The sequence below is a fragment of the Ranitomeya variabilis genome, chromosome 2, assembly GCF_051348905.1.
Source record: "Ranitomeya variabilis isolate aRanVar5 chromosome 2, aRanVar5.hap1, whole genome shotgun sequence".
Taxonomy (NCBI): Eukaryota; Metazoa; Chordata; class Amphibia; order Anura; family Dendrobatidae; genus Ranitomeya; species Ranitomeya variabilis.
Window position 1 is genome coordinate 994,389,656 of NC_135233.1, and position 16,406 is coordinate 994,406,061.

The following is a 16,406-nucleotide window of genomic DNA, read 5'->3' on the forward strand; positions in this document are numbered from 1 at the left end:
TAACGCAGAGCCGCGAAAATAAAAAATATATTTTTTTCCACGAAAATTATATTTTAGCCCCCATGTTTTTATTTTTCCAAGGATAAGGCTGGTTTCACACTTGCGTTTTTTTTAAAAACGCATGTGTGAAAAAACGCATGTAATCGCGGTAAAACGCATGCGTTTTTTTAGACGCATGCGTTTTTATAGAAAAACACAAGAAAACAAGAAAAAACCAAAAAACCCTAACCCTACCCCTAACCCTACCCCTACCCCTAACCTGAAATACGTGGCACTGAAATACGTGGCACTGAAATACGTTTATATACGTATATACGTATATACGTATATAAGTGCCACGATATTTCAGTGGCCACGTATATAAGTGCCACGTATATAAGTGCCACGTATATAAGTGCCATGTATATAAGTGCCACGTATATAAGTGCCACGTATTTCATGTACATGCCACGATATTTAAGTGCCACGTATTTAAGTGCCACGTATTTAAGTGCCACGTATTTAAGTGCCACGTATTTAAGTGCCACGTATTTAAGTGCCTTGTATTTAAGTGCCACGTATTTAAGTGCCACGTATTTCACGTAAATGCCACGATATTTCAGTGCCACGTATTTCACTGAAATACCGTGGCACTTAAATACGTGGCACTGAAATATCGTGGCACTGAAATATCGTGGCACTGAAATATCGTGGCACTGAAATACGTGGCACTGAAATACGTGGCACTGAAATACGTGGCACTGAAATACGTGGCACTATGACTGTCAGAAAATGTTCATTAAACGGTTAGGGATGAGTTTAGGGGTAGGGTTAGGGTTTGGATCCCTTTATCACCTTGATGGTGGTGGGTGACTTTTCAGTGTGTTCTGTTTTTTTTCTATAAAAACGCATGCGTTTTTAACGCAAACAAACGCGTTGAGATCGGACGCCATGTCGCGTTTGGAGAGCCCCTGATGTGCCTAAACAGTGAAAACTCCCCAATTCTAACTGAAACCCTAACCCCAACCCTAACCCTAGTCCTAACCCTAGCGCTACTTTCACACTAGCGTTTTTTTGCATACGTCGCAATGCGTCGTTTTGGCGAAAAAACGCATCCTGCAAAGTCATCTGCAGGATGCGTTTTTTCCCCATAGACTAACATTAGCGACGTATTGACACACGTCGCAAGTGTCATGCGACGGTTGCGTCGTGTTGTGGCGGACAGCCGGCAGCAACAAACGTTACATGTAACTTTTTTTGTGCCGACGGTCCACCATTTCCGACCGCGCATGCGCGGCTGGAACTCCGCCCCCACCTCCCCGCACCTCACAATGGGGCAGCGGATGCGTGGAAAAACAGCATCCGCTGCCCCCGTTGTGCGGCGCTTGCACAGTATGCGTTGGTATGTCGGGCCGACGCAGCGCGACGGCCCCGTACCGACGCTAGTGTGAAAGTAGCCTAACGGGAAAATGGAAATAAATATATTTTTTAAAATTTTATTATTTTTCCTAACTAAGGGGGTGATGAAGGGGGATTTGATTTACTTATATAGCGTTTTTTGGGCGGATTTTTATGGTTGACAGCCGTCACACACTAAAAGACGCTTTTTATTGCAAACAATAGTTTTTGCATCACCACATTTTGAGAGCTATAATTTTTCCATATTTTGGTCCACAGAGTCATGTGAGATCTTGTTTTTTGCGGGACGAGTTGACGTTTTTGCTGGTACCATTTTCGGGTACATGACATTTTTTGATCGCTTTTTATTCCGATTTTTGGGAGGCGGAATGAACAAAAACCAGCAATTCCTGAAATTCTTTTAGGGGGGGCGTTTATACCGTTCCGCGTTTGGTAAAAAGGATAAAGCAGTTTTATTCTTCGGGTCAGTACGATTACAGCGGTACCTCATTTATATAATTTTTTTATGTTTTGGCGCTTTTACACAATAAAAACTATTTTATATAAAAAATAATTGTTTTTGCATCGCTTTATTCTGAGAGCTATAACTTTTTTATTTTTCTGCTGATGATGCTGTATGGCGGCTTTTTTTTTTGCGGGACAAGATGACGTTTTCAGCGGTACCATGGTTATTTATATCCGTCTTTTTGATCGCGTGTTATTCCACTTTTTGTTTGGCGGTATGAGAATAAAGCGTTGTTTTTTGCCTCGTTTTTTTTTTTTTTTTTTTTTTACGGTGTTCACTGAAGGGGTTAACTAGTGATATAGTTTTATAGGTGGGGTTGTTACGGACGCGGCGATACTAAATATGTGTACTTTTATTGTGTGGTGTTTTTTTTATTTAGATAAAGAAATGTATTTATGGGAATATATTTATTTTTTTTTTCTTTATTTAGGAATTTTTTTTTTTTTTTTTTTTACACATTTGGAAAAATTTTTTTTTTACTTTTTTACTTTGTCCCAGGAGGGGACATCACAGATCGGTGATCAGACCGTGTGCATAGCACTCGGTCTGATCACCGATGTGACAGGCACGTAACAGAGGCTTGCCGGCGCCTGCTATGAGGATTCTCAGCAGACGCCGGCAAGCAGGGTCATCTCATGACCCGGAAGGAGTCCCGCGGCCATCTTGGATCCGGGGACTCCTTCCAGGTCACCGGAGCAGCGCGATCTCATCGCGCTGCTCCGGTGGGAGAGCGCAGGGAGCCCCCGTCCCTGCGCGATCCCCCTCTATGCCGCTGTCACTATTGACAGCGGCATCAGAGGGGTTAAATGCCCGCGATCGGCGACAGCGCCGATCGTGGGCATTGCTGCGGGGTGTCAGCTGTCATATACAGCTGACACCCGCACCCGATCACCGCGGCGCTCAGCGCGAGACCGCGGTGATCGGGGCGCCGTACTAGTACTGCGGCTGGCACTAATGCAGTGCCGGCAGCGCCGTACTAGTACGGCGCATGTCACGAAGGGGTTAAGGTACGCTCCGATAAGTTGAGGGAGAAGGAAACAGGTCCAAGAGCCTCTCCACCTGCAGAAGAGGAGAAAATGATACACACTGTCCTTGGTGATTTTCCCCAGTCTTGGACCCAAATAAATCAGGCCATCGTGGTACCGGTCTTAACGTTTCATCAACCGAACCCGCCTGGACTAGACGTGGTGCCAGAGCCTCCGGACCCGCAATCACCACAGACCCCGCCGGATGATGTCATGCCCACCGTCGGACCGGCGGAGCCTCCCTCTGCTATCGGCGAATCTGCCGTACCCACTGATGGTAGCAGCAGCTCTGAGAGATCCAGTATGCCAGTGCTACCCAGACTCACTAGAAGTGTAGCTAGAAGGCAGTGCACTACACCAGTGGTAGCAAGCATAACCAGCCCTGCTAGGCCAATAAAAACCCCCGCACTACGGAGGTCTACACGTAGCACCAAGAATCAGACTCCCCTTCTCTACAAAACTTGGAGGTATTAACTAAAGTTGCTAATTGTGTTTGTGTAAATATCCTTGTTACAAGTTTAAAAATGGACAACGGAGCAGTGGACAGTGAATTGCTCCAAAACTTTCAAGTGTTCTCACCTCCCGTAAAGGGAAGCACTGTTTAATTTACTTGTTTCATGCATTTCAAAAGTTTGTATGTTTGTTGTTAACATGTATTGTTGTTTTTCTTTTCCCAGTCCGGGAGTACTGGATTTAACCGGGGGGGAGTGCAGCGCCCCAGAGTCCTGGTCGTTGCAGTACTGTCGCTCCGCCGCTAAGGGGAGTGATGGTATGTCTGATGGCACTAAAGGAGTTCACCTGACCAGGTATCACAGACACACATTACACTTAACACTCCGGCCACCAGGGGGAGTGGTTCTATCTAGTAGGCCGCTCCTCACACTCTGGTAAAACTGGGGGTTTGATAGGAAGTTGAGGAGAAAGTAGCTGGGAAGAGCTAGAGAGAGGACCTGTCAGGGGTGGGATCCTGGAGTCCTAGAAAGGGACAGATCGTTACGGGGTTGTGCCTGTGCCTTACAGCGGCAGACTCCTAAGAAAGGACAAGAAGCGAGGTTTATTGTGGAGAAGTGAGGAACGGAAATACAGCAAAAAGGAGATAATACCAGAAGGAGTCGTGCCCCAAGATCAGCAACATCCTTCTGAGGCGCGTAGCCGGTGGTCGGAACGCCGAGAAAGTAAGAGACTCCACGCATTACCCGGGCAGTTAACCATAGGTTGGCTGTCTCACCATTACACCTAACGAAGACAACGGAGGCAAACTGTGGGAGAGGGGCATCTCTAGGGTCCCAGAATAACTCCAGGCCTACCCCGTCATACGGGTGCGTCCTAGCCATATCATCTGGGGGACGGAGAGAGAGAGAGAAAGAACAGAAATATACACAACAGTTGTGAGGACTATCCCGTGGTGCTCAGCAGGGAAGTACTACAAGACACAGAAGGTAGACACTGATTTCCACCTGCAAAGGGAACTCTGGATGTGCCTTCGGACCAGCCGGTCTCAGCCAGCCCTGTTAGCAGTGCTCTGGATTGCGGACCCTGAAGCCTTCAGTAAAGAGGTAAAGAGACTGCAACCCTGTGTCCTCGTTATTCATTGCGACCTGCACCACGCACCACCACCTACAACTTTCATTGGACGCCCCTGAGCAGGGTCACGGCCCGGGTCTAGCCACCGTGACAACCCCAGAACTGAGACAGAGAGACCCGGTACCGAGTACCCCGCGGCCCTGCGTCTGGGGGCGCTCCAAACTGGTTAAACAGTATTAAAGGAAGCAGTACAATATAACGGTTCAAATATTAGCAAACATATAAGGAAGTCAATACTGCAGCTCCCGCTGCGAACTCAATGGTGCTGCAACGATAGACGCAGTGTCCTCATTAATGGGGTCTAGCAGACAACAATACCCCCATCTTCTGGTGACAGTGGTCGGTCTCTGGTACCTTCCACTGCCCCTAGTCCATATATTGTAGTTTCCTACAAAGGTAAGGGCCACGACTACTGTCTAAGCTCGACGAGACTCCTGCACAACTCTCCTCACAGTCTCGGTCAAGTAAGCCCAAAGTAGCTGACGGTAAAAGGGGTCACGATCTGGTGTGTGCCCCACATGACTCACAAGTTCTTTAACAGCACGGTCAGGGTACAAGGGTCTGTCCTGTCCTCGGTCATTCATATGGGCCACGTGTGTTATATTCACAGACAAGGAGCGTTCTGTGCCTCGCTTTCTGACAGTCACCGTCAGGGCCGACGTCAGCACCCGGCACACCTGGGCAAGTGCCGGGGCCCCCCGCCTGCTCCGGGCCCCGGCACTTACGATACTTACCTCTCCCAGTTCCAGCACTGCAGCGTCTTCCATCCTCTGACTGTGACGTTCAGATGACGTCACCAGTGCACGCCCTCTGCCTGAGCAGTCGCAGCACAGAGAGCAGGAAGACGCTGAGGAGTCCAGAGCAGAGCAACGGCAAGCAACGAGAGGTGAATATTTCATTTTATTTATTTTTTATATTTGGAGCAATATATGGGGACCATCAGAAGGGGCCCATATATGGAGCATTATATGGGGCTAATTCTATATGGAGTATCTTATGGGGCTAATATAGGGAGCATCTTATTAAGCCAATTCTATAGGGAGCATTATATGGGGCCAATTTAATATGGAGCCAATTTAATATGGAGCAGTATATGGGGCCAATTACATATGGAGCAGTATATGGGGCCAATAATATATGAAGCATCTCATGGGACTAATTATATATGGAGCATTTTATATTGCCAATTGTATATGGAGCATTATATGGGGCCTATTATACATGGAGCATCTTATGGGACCAATTATTTTTGGAGCATTATATGAGGCCCATTCTGTATGCTCATTATTCTGTATGGAGCATAATATTGGGCTCATTATTCTGTTTGAAGCAATATATGGGGCTCATTATTCTGTATAGAGGACTATGTGGTGCCAATTATACTGTATGGAGCACTATATGGGGCCATTATATTGTATGGGGCAATTTATGGGGCTCATTATTCTGTTTGGAGCAATATATGGGGCTCATTATTCTGTATAGAGGACTATACTGTCTGGTTTCTGAGCTAATGTAGAATGTACAATAGATTTCACTCATGTAATGTAAGAAGTAAGTGAAATCTTTGGCATTGTACTATACCTATATTTCTCTGCCGTATCGGTGCATTATGAATTGTGGTATTGCTGCGCCCCAGAGTCCTGGTCGTTGCAGTACTGTTGCTCCGCCACTAAGGGGAGTGATGGTATGTCCGATGGCACTTAAGGAGTTCACCTGACCAGGTATCACAGACACCAATACACTTCACAGTCTGGCCTCCAGGGGGAGCAAAGGGTACTTTGTATTAAGCCACTCCTCACAATCTGGTAAAACTGGGGGTTGGATAGGAAGTTAGTCAGAAGCTGACTGGGTTGGAACCAGGCAACATCCTGTGGCAGAGGGTGTTGCGGGGAAAGATTCAGGGGGGTCCCTGTCAGGGGTGGGATCCTGACAGAGGCCTAGCGAACAAGATAGAACGTTAAGGAACCGCGCCTGCACTACATCGCGGCGGTATCTCAAGAAAGGACAAGAAGCGAGGTTTATTGTGGAGACGTGAGAAACGAGATCACAGCAAAAAGGAGATAATACCAGTAGGAGTCGTGCCGTAAGATCGAGGCAACATCCTACTGAGGCGCGTAGCTGGTGGCCGGAACGCCGAGGAAGTATTGGGCTCCAAGCATTACTTCAAACCAACGGCAGGACAGTTAATTATAGGTTGGCTGTCTCACCGAAATCACCTAAGCAGACATAGGGGGCAACTGTGGGAGAGGGGCGACACTAGGGTCCCGGAAGAACTCCAGGCCTACCCGTCATACGGGTGCGTCCTAGCCATATCATCTGGGGGACGGAGAAGAACATCAGAACAGATACGAGTTGTGAGAAAGAACATCAGAAACAGACACAACAGTTGTGAGGACTATCCCGTGTGCTCAGCAGGGAAGTACTACAACACACAGGCGCTAGAAGGTAGTCACTGATTTCCACCTGCAAAGGGAACTCTGGATGTGCCTTCGGATCAGCCAGTCTCAGCCAGCCCTGTTAGCAGTACTCTGGATTGAGGATCCTGAAGCCTTCAGAAAAGAGGTAAAGAGACTGCAACCCTGTGTCCTCGTTATTCATTGCGACCTGCACCACGCACCCCCCATCACATCTTTCATTGGACGCCCCTTAGCAGGGTCACGGACCGGGTCTAGCCACTGTGACAACCCCAAGACCGAGACAGAGAGGCCCGGTACCGAGTACCCCACGGCCCTGCATCTGGGGGCGCTCCAAACTTGGCGTCACGAATAGGATCTACTTAAGCCTGAAGAATCAGGTCATGTGTGCCTTGGAACTGTGTCTGAATTGTGCTTGAACTGTGATTTATCGCAAAGACTGTGTATTGTCACTTCCCGCCAAAATGCCCGCCAAAACTGCTGCCATTGCAGCCCTAAGAGGAGCGCAGGAGAAGAGGGGTGTGGAGTGGGCGTACATGAGCTGGAGAGCACGAAAGACGATGGCCGCCCAGTCTGAATATTTCTGTATCCTGAGGACGTGTCCGTCAGCAGTTGAGACCCGCCTCTTGATCTTCTATGGTGGGCGGAGACCAAAGAAACGAAACTATGACTCAGATGAGGTGGGACTGGAGACCAGAGAAGGCCTACGGGAAAGAATGGCCCCGCACCGACCCCCGTCACCGGAGGATTACTCCGACATGCCCCCTTTGGAAGATTTGGATCAATGGGAGCTGCCTATGGGGCATCCACCGCCTGAACGGTCCCCAGTTCGTCCGCCTCCCTCAGGAGAGTGGAGTGGCGCCAGATGAGTTACCTCGAGCGTAGGTACTCAGCGCCGCGACTCCCAGGGAGGTCGCCTCACCTCCGCACCTGACCCAGTTACCACCGCGACCGCCGGCGCCCCGGTGTCCCCGCCGCCTGGCCCCAAATTTCCGGGGGGCATGACCACGGGCCCTTCCCTTGGGGAGAGTATCGGAACCACCTGATTGCGGAGTTCCAGCGGGAAGTGGAGCGGGAAGCACGAGGCGAGCTACTGGATGTCTCCCTGCCGAAATGGGGCGTTGTAATTGTCTACCAGCCCCAGGAGGGGAAAGGCTTCGTCCAAGAAATTGGAGCGACCCTGAGAGTCCGCATCACCCGGGACGAGGTGGAGCCCTACCTGTGCGGAGACGGTGCCAAGTCCCTCCTGAAGCAGGGAGATGTGGTGATGTATCGCCGGCATCTAAAAGGAAGAAGTTGGTGGGCCCGGGATATGCAGCGCTGTACAGCCGTCCTGGCGGTATCCAGAACCGAGGGGGAGGAGCTCGCAGCTGAAGCGGCCGCAGCAGCCTCTGCCGCCGCCAGCGTTATCCACCGGCCCACGCAGACACTCATCGCAGGGCACGACCTGGTCGTGCAGAAGACCCGGACTCATGGAGTGCACCTGGCACAGGGAGTCAACTTGGAGTCAAGCCTGCCTGAGCCGCTGAGGGCTACCTGTCAGGTAAAGCCCCGGTGGAGGCCGCCAGACCTTGAGTAAATCCTAAACATGCTGCAACTGTAAATAGGTAAATGTTTGTTTCCCTGCTTTTTGCTGCTAATACCCGACCAGGGTTGTTTTTAAAGGGATCCCTTCGTTTACCCGGGATCCCTATTGCTTTTATTTTTGCTTTTATTTTCCTTTTTGCTCCTTGTTCCCCCCATGTTATAAAGACTGCTGAATCATGGACGGTGAATGGTTCACAGACTGTAATGTAAATAGTTCGCACCTTCTTAAAGGTGCCCCTTACTGGTTTTACAAGAAGGAGAGCTTTGCGAAGAGACTGTTCCTGAGATCAGCATGGAAGCTCTTATCTTAACTGGACTTGCAGATAGAGAGAGTCTGCATTACTTCAAAGAGACTTGGTTCCTTCTTAAAGGGAACGTTCACTAGTTGTACTTAAAGTATAATGTTGCCTTAAAAAGAAAGTAGACAGTAATAATGTTTTACATAGAAGTAATATGTAGTTAGTTAGTTATAGAGAATGTTTGATAATGTTGCTAGAGATTGAGGACAGGAAGAAAACCCGTAGGGGTTAGTGAGTGAGTCCTCCTGGGAGCCATAGAGAGATGGCTCAGTGATCCTGTACTAAGAAAAGAGGCAGTAGGCCTGGGCAGATAGGCAGGCGGTCCTGCATATGAACAATCAGAGAGTAAAAAGAAGAGTACTGTACTTAGAAGAGAAAAATAAAGAAAAAGTTAATTTATATTTTAGAAGTTTTATAGTAAGCCTTTAGTGGGATCAGCTTATACGCCCTTAAAGGAAAAGTTAAATTATTGTTCAGAATTTGCACTAAGTAGAATACCCAGCTGGGTAATAGAAGTTATTTATAGTATGTTATTTAAAGTATTTAACCATGTTTTGTTTGTAACGTTCAAGAGTCCTCACCTCCCATAAAGGGAAGCACTGTTATAATTATTTGTTCATAGCATTTTCAAAATTTGTATGTCTTTTGCTGATGTGTATTGTTGTTTTCTTCCCAGTCCGGGAGTACTGGATTTAACCGGGGGGGAGTGCAGCGCCCCAGAGTCCTGGTCGTTGCAGTACTGTTGCTCCGCCACTAAGGGGAGTGATGGTATGTCCGATGGCACTTAAGGAGTTCACCTGACCAGGTATCACAGACACCAATACACTTCACAGTCTGGCCTCCAGGGGGAGCAAAGGGTACTATGTATTAGGCCACTCCTCACAATCTGGTAAAACTGGGGGTTGGATAGGAAGTTAGTCAGAAGCTGACTGGGTTGGAACCAGGCAACATCCTGTGGCAGAGGGTGTTGCAGGGAAAGATTCAGGGGGGTCCCTGTCAGGGGTGGGATCCTGACAGAGGCCTAGCGAACAAGATAGAACGTTAAGGAACCGCGCCTGCACTACATCGCGGCGGTATCTCAAGAAAGGACAAGAAGTGAGGTTTATTGTGGAGACGTGAGAAACGAGATCACAGCAAAAAGGAGATAATACCAGTAGGAGTCGTGCCGTAAGATCGAGGCAACATCCTACTGAGGAGCGTAGCCGGTGGCCGGAACGCCGAGGAAGTATTGGGCTCCAAGCATTACTTCAAACCAACGGCAGGACAGTTAATTATAGGTTGGCTGTCTCACCCAAATCACCTAAGCAGACATAGGGGGCAACTGTGGGAGAGGGGCGACACTAGGGTCCCGGAAGAACTCCAGGCCTACCCGTCATACGGGTGCGTCCTAGCCATATCATCTGGGGGACGGAGAAGAACATCAGAACAGATACGAGTTGTGAGAAAGAACATCAGAAACAGACACAACAGTTGTGAGGACTATCCCGTGGTGCTCAGCAGGGAAGTACTACAACACACAGGCGCTAGAAGGTAGGCACTGATTTCCACCTGCAAAAGGAACTCTGGATGTGCCTTCGGACCGGCTGGTCTCAGCCAGCCCTGTAGGCAGTACTCTGGATTGAGGATCCTGAAGCCTTCAGTAAAGAGGTAAAGAGACTGCAACCCTGTGTCCTCGTTATTCATTGCGACCTGCACCACGCACCCCCCATCACATCTTTCATTGGACGCCCCTTAGCAGGGTCACGGACCGGGTCTAGCCATCGTGACAACCCCAAGACCGAGACAGAGAGGCCCGGTACCGAGTACCCCGCGGCCCTGCGTCTGGGGGCGCTCCAGTATGTGTTAAAGGGGCCCACCGGGACTCTTTCGCCCAGGGCCCATGAAAACCTGGTGCCGGCCCTGGTCACCGGATTCACGCTGTACGTCCCTTTCTCTCTGGTTCCCGCTGTTGGCGACGGGTGATGTCTGGCTCTAGCTTGCACACTGCCAATGTTCTCAGGGCTTGGCACTTCTCTCTCTGGCTGCTGCACGGCCAGCTCAGTTCTACTCTAAGTGCATGTCTCAGCTCTATGTACACAGTTCGGCTCTGTATCCTACTGTATCTTGGAAGCATCGCAGTCTGGTTGTTTTATTCCCAAGTGGGAATCATTATTATATCTAGAAATAGGCCCGATGCTATCGCATCGGGAGTGTGGTAAAATTAACATCTGTGTATGCTTAGTGGTGCTGACAGGAGCAGCGGACATGTCTTACACCATTTGCGCTTTCCAACATACTGTATTTTTCGGATTATAAAATGCTCTGGATTATAAGACGCACCCCAAATTTTGAGGAGAAAAATAACAAAAAAATATTTTTTAATAAAATGGTGGTGCTAATCATTGCATCTTATTGCTTACTGGGGGTGGTGGCTGTGGTGAAGCGGGGTCCCAGGGTCGCTGCTGGAGGAGACAGGAGTGGGGTGATGCTGCAGGCCGCAGGCAGGGATGAGGGGAGACTCCGATGTGCGGCGCGCTGCTGCGGGGGACTTGTGCTGCTGCAGTGGTATTATGCTGCTGCCTGGTGTCTCCGAGTGCCCAGCGGTTGCTGGCCGGTGCTGTGGGTGTCTCAGGTGCCCAGTGGTGCTGCGTGGGTGTCCGGCGCTGCCTGACATTTTGCGACAGTCCAGAGCCCCAGCACTTCCAAGGTTCCTTGTGCGGTGGTCTCCGGGAATATGGACGCTGCCAGGGGCGCCGCATACGCAGATTGTGATCTCGGGACCAAGATCTTGAGAGATGAGATCTTAGCGCTGAAATCTATGTAAATGAACCTGTTATAGCTCTGTAATTTTATTACCTGTATGCACAGTTTTCCATAGCATGTAGGAATGGCTGATGGCTTTATTATGCATGGTTGATGGCGGTGGAGTCCATTTAAGATGTTAAATGGCCTCTTTAGTGTGGTTTAGGAGTTAGGTGGAAGTTGTAGGCAAGTTAAGGTGGACTAAGGCCGGTTTCACATGTCCTGATATTTTTGAAAAATCGGTAACAGAGAAATCCATGTCCGTGTGTCCGTGTGTGTAAAACGTGTGGCAGCTGTGTGCCGTATCAGTATCACACACACCAACGCCACGAAAGCATCGGAACAGTTAGTGCTGTTCCCCGGCGCTGGGTGCTAAAGACACTCTCATCATTCTCCCCTGCTCTGCCTGTGATCAGCGCAAGCAGGGGAGAATGACGAGAGTTGTATTCAAGTGATAACAATGACAGCAGGCGATAGCTGATGGGAATATACTCCCATCAGCCTACATCTGCTGCTGCTAATAACAGTGACAGCAGGAGCGGCTGATGGGAGTATTAATTTATTAAATAAATAAATACAAAATCTGACATGGGTTCCCCTGTATTTTCTGTAACCAGCCAGGCAAAACTAACAGCTTATCTAGAATAGAGGGGTCCCCACGATGTTTTTTTAATTAATTTATATAAATCATTAAAAAAAATGGTGTTGGGTCCCTCCCATTTTTGAATACCGGCCTTGCTGAAGCTGACAGCTGGGTGCTGGTATTCTCAGGCTGGTAAGGGGCCATGGATATTACCACCCCTAGCCTAAAAATACCATCCTACAGGCGCCCAGAGAAGGCACATCTACTAGATGTGCCAATTCTAGCGCTTTGCCCGGATGTTCCCATTTTCCCTGTAGTGGTGGCAAATGGGGTTCATAATGACATGTGAAAGAGGCCTAAAACAGTTTGTAAAACTTCATGGTGGTGAACAGGCTTGACTTTGGTGTCCAGCCTCAAGGAAGTTGTAATGGTAACGTTAATCAGGGGTGGTAACAGTGATTAAGCACAGGAGTGAGGATAATGGGGTCATTGGTGCCCTGAAAGTTTACTGGCTCTGGTTGAATGGCCCCCCAGTGTTTGCCACCCCTTTATGGCTGTCTGTCCTGGTGCTGTATGTCAGACAGCTGGGGATATCACATTACTTGTGAATCCCAATGTACTAGCTCTTCACCTGACTCCTACTGTCATTGCTTTAGTCCTGTGATTTAAATAAAGCTGTGGCCATTTTGACAACCAAAATGTGTTTTGTGTTTTTATTCCAGTGTCTAGGTTTACTGTAGTTATGGTTGTTTTTAAGTGGAGTGGGGGTTCGTCCCATATCCAAAAGCCTTGTCATATTTTTACAAGACATATAGCTGCTACAGCAGTCTCTCTAAATTTATTTCTGTGTAACTTTTTTGAACTCCCAGAGAGGTGAATGGAACGGAGCTAAGCCTCTATGGCCACCTTTCTATTCTCAGGTGCACAAGACAGTGCCCCATTATTATGATAGATTCTGGTCACTTCTAAGATCTGCATTTATCAATCATTTATGCCATATTTTGTGGAATTGCAATAAATACCACTTTTCGGTTATAGTCGTTTAAGAGGTATAATGCTTATTAGTTACAGATGTGTGAAGGCCGCATTATCAGATGATGATGAACATGATGTGTGTGTTGCTGCTACAATAATTGGTCGTGAGAGTCCTCAGTGGTTGATACCTTTTAATGGCTAACTGAAAAGATGGTAACAAATTGCAAGCTTTTGAGACTACTCAGGTCTCTTCATCAGGCAAAGACTAATGCAAAATCTGAGAGAAAGAAGGCAATACTTGGTGTCATAATCAGAGTTCATTGCTAAAAAAACACTTTACTGATTGAAACTACCAAGGAGGTTTTTCAGTTTCAACAGAAACAAAGCGTAGCAGTCATGTATTGGCACAACAATAATTTTCCTTCCCCAATAGTATTCACTGCCTGGCACGTATGGTAACTACAATCGGTGCAGGGGTTGTAATCGCACCTGACAAAGGGTCCCTTTGGCCAATATGATAAGACCATTACTATGGAAGATTTGCAATACCTGATGCCCCCTTGGTGCTTTTGCATTAGGAACCACGAGCTTCAATTTACGCCACTGATGTTTTCATATCATTATACGGTCAGACTACATTTGTCCCTCTGATGCATCTTCATCGCCCTGGTTTATCTCCTTATTACCTCTTGCTGGATCAGCTTTAGGATGGTAGAGACATACACTGCTGTTTTATATTGGCATCTTCTGGCTTTTCATTCTGCTTTCTCAGGCTTCTGTTAGGGCTTGACCCTGTACTGCCACTGTTTCAGTGCCCCTATCCTACTTACAGACTTTTTGTCACCTGCTATATAAGAGATCTGTTGTGACAGTCACCAGATTTACAATTCCCTGTTAGGCCTCATTCACACATCAGTTTTTTTAAGTACTAGAGAAACTGAACAATCTTCAGCAATGTTTTCGGTTAGAGTTTCATCTGAGTTTTATCAGATTTTGGTCTGTGTTTGGTCTGAGTTGCATCAGTTTTTGTCGCACATGGAAAAAAGAAATGTTTCTCCACCTTCTCCTGTCTTACATTCTGGAAAAATCAGACCGCCGTCTGATGGCATCTATAGTTGTAAGAGAATGACTCCTACCACAACATACTCCTCACAGAGGTATTTCTATGTACCAGTATAATCTATCTGCCTGTGGGATCAGAACCTGCAATGCAGTATCAAGTATAGAAAATTCTTCCGGATCGCCCCCATGGGTCCGTGAGGTACTCGGTACTGGGTCCTGCGGTTCACAGGGGAATGTCACGGTGGCTGACCCGGTCCGTGGCCCTGGGACGTCTTTGTAAAAGGGAAAGTTCTTTAAAGGGATAAAGTTTGTGTTCGTAATGCCACCTGTGGTATTCGGTCAGGATTACCGACACTGCTTTATGGGGTCCGCTGGGGTCATGTTATAGCAGCTAGATGGTATACCTTCCCACAGGTGAAGTGTATCCCCAGGGCTTCCCGGTGTGTAGATGGTGGATGGTGAGAGGTGCAGAGAAGAGCGAGGACACAAGGTTGCAGTCTCTTTACCTTTACTGAAGACTTCAGCATCCACAGTCCAGGGCACCAGATCACAGGGCAGGCAGAGTCCGGCCGGTTTGGAGGCAAGTCCAGAGTCCCCTTGTCCAGGTGGAAATCAATAGCCTTCCTTTGCGCTGTAGTGGTGTAGTCCCTTACTGCCTATGGCTTCACATAAGGGTCTCACAGATGTGGTGTCTCTCTCTCTGTCCCCCATATAGGATAGGAAAAAACCCGTATGACTGGTGGCTTGAGGTGGTTTATAGGGACTCTATCACACCCCGGCCTCTGAGGGGTGCCACTGTGCCTCCTGGGTGTAGGTGCAGACAGGTAACTTGCAATTAGCTGTCCTGCCGGTCTCTGGAGCAAAGCATAAAGGTCCTTACTCCCTCCGTGTTCCGGCTACCGGGCTTCTGCGCCTCAGAAGGAGGCAGCCTGTGCAGGGCTGGTCCCCTTCTGGTATCCTCTCCTTTGCTTTGACTTCCTTCACACTCGCTGCAATACAATTCTGCCTTTCAATGTCTCTTTCTGGGAGCTGCAGCTCTGAGGGCATGGACAGCTCCTTTAACCCTTCAGCCTCCTCAGACTCTGGTCTGGAACGTTCTAACTCTCCCTAAAGACTACCAGTTATATATATATATATATATATATGGGGAGTGACCTAATAAATAGGAGCAGAAGCTCCCCCTGGTGGTCTGGAGTGTGAAATGTGTTGCATGTTTGTGATACCTGGATGCAGTTATCCTTCTTTGCCTAAAAAACATAGCATCACTCTCCCTGAGAGGAAAACAATACCACTGCGACGACCAGGACCCTGGGGCACCACACTTCCATACTTGCTTTTGCAGGCTTTGGTTCATAGGTTTAGCTGCTGTCGGCAGTGATACGTGTTGCTGGTTCGATTCCCGGGGAGAGCAGATCACAAGAGAAGAATAGTATTGTTTAATTAATTGTAATTGTGTGCAGAGCATAGATGTGGGCCCCATCCCCTGAGGAGGATGAGCTATTAAGCAATGAAGACATTACACAGTAGAGTTAGTAGAAGGCAGAACACAGCACTGACCTCTCAGGACAGCAGTACAGGACTACCCCCTCAAATCCGGGACGGTCCTACTGACATCCGGGATGGTTGGAAGCTATGATGGCATGTCCACTCCTTCCTCGAGTCTTTGGACAGCTGGCAGTTCAAGGACCTGAAGTTCTCTTTGCTATGCAAGAAATGAGCTGAAGGATCATCAAGCACAGACTGTTTTGTTATATGGATGAGAAGTATCAATATGGGAACCATTTTTCTCTTGCCATAGGTTTCCTTCTCATCATTGTTCTCTTTTGTGACAAACTTCAGCCCAGTCATATTAGATAATTTTTTTTAATGAGTAATGCAAAATTATTTAAACCTCATCTACATAGTTTGATTCAGTCCTTTTTTGCTCAGACTTTTTTTTTTTTTAATTAAAAATACAGTAATGATGTGTTAAATGAGTACATAGCGCTCCTATTCATCAGCCTCAATACCCTAGGCCTGTGTGTGCTTTCCACAAATCCTGGCCTGAAGGGACATCTGAGTACATGTCAGAAATAGAGACCCTGGGGGTATGAAGATTCCCATGTGAGATTTCTTTTAACAGAAAGCAGATCGTTTGGAACTTTCTTTCGTCGCTTGATCACCCGCTGACATCGCTGGATCGTTGTGTGTGAC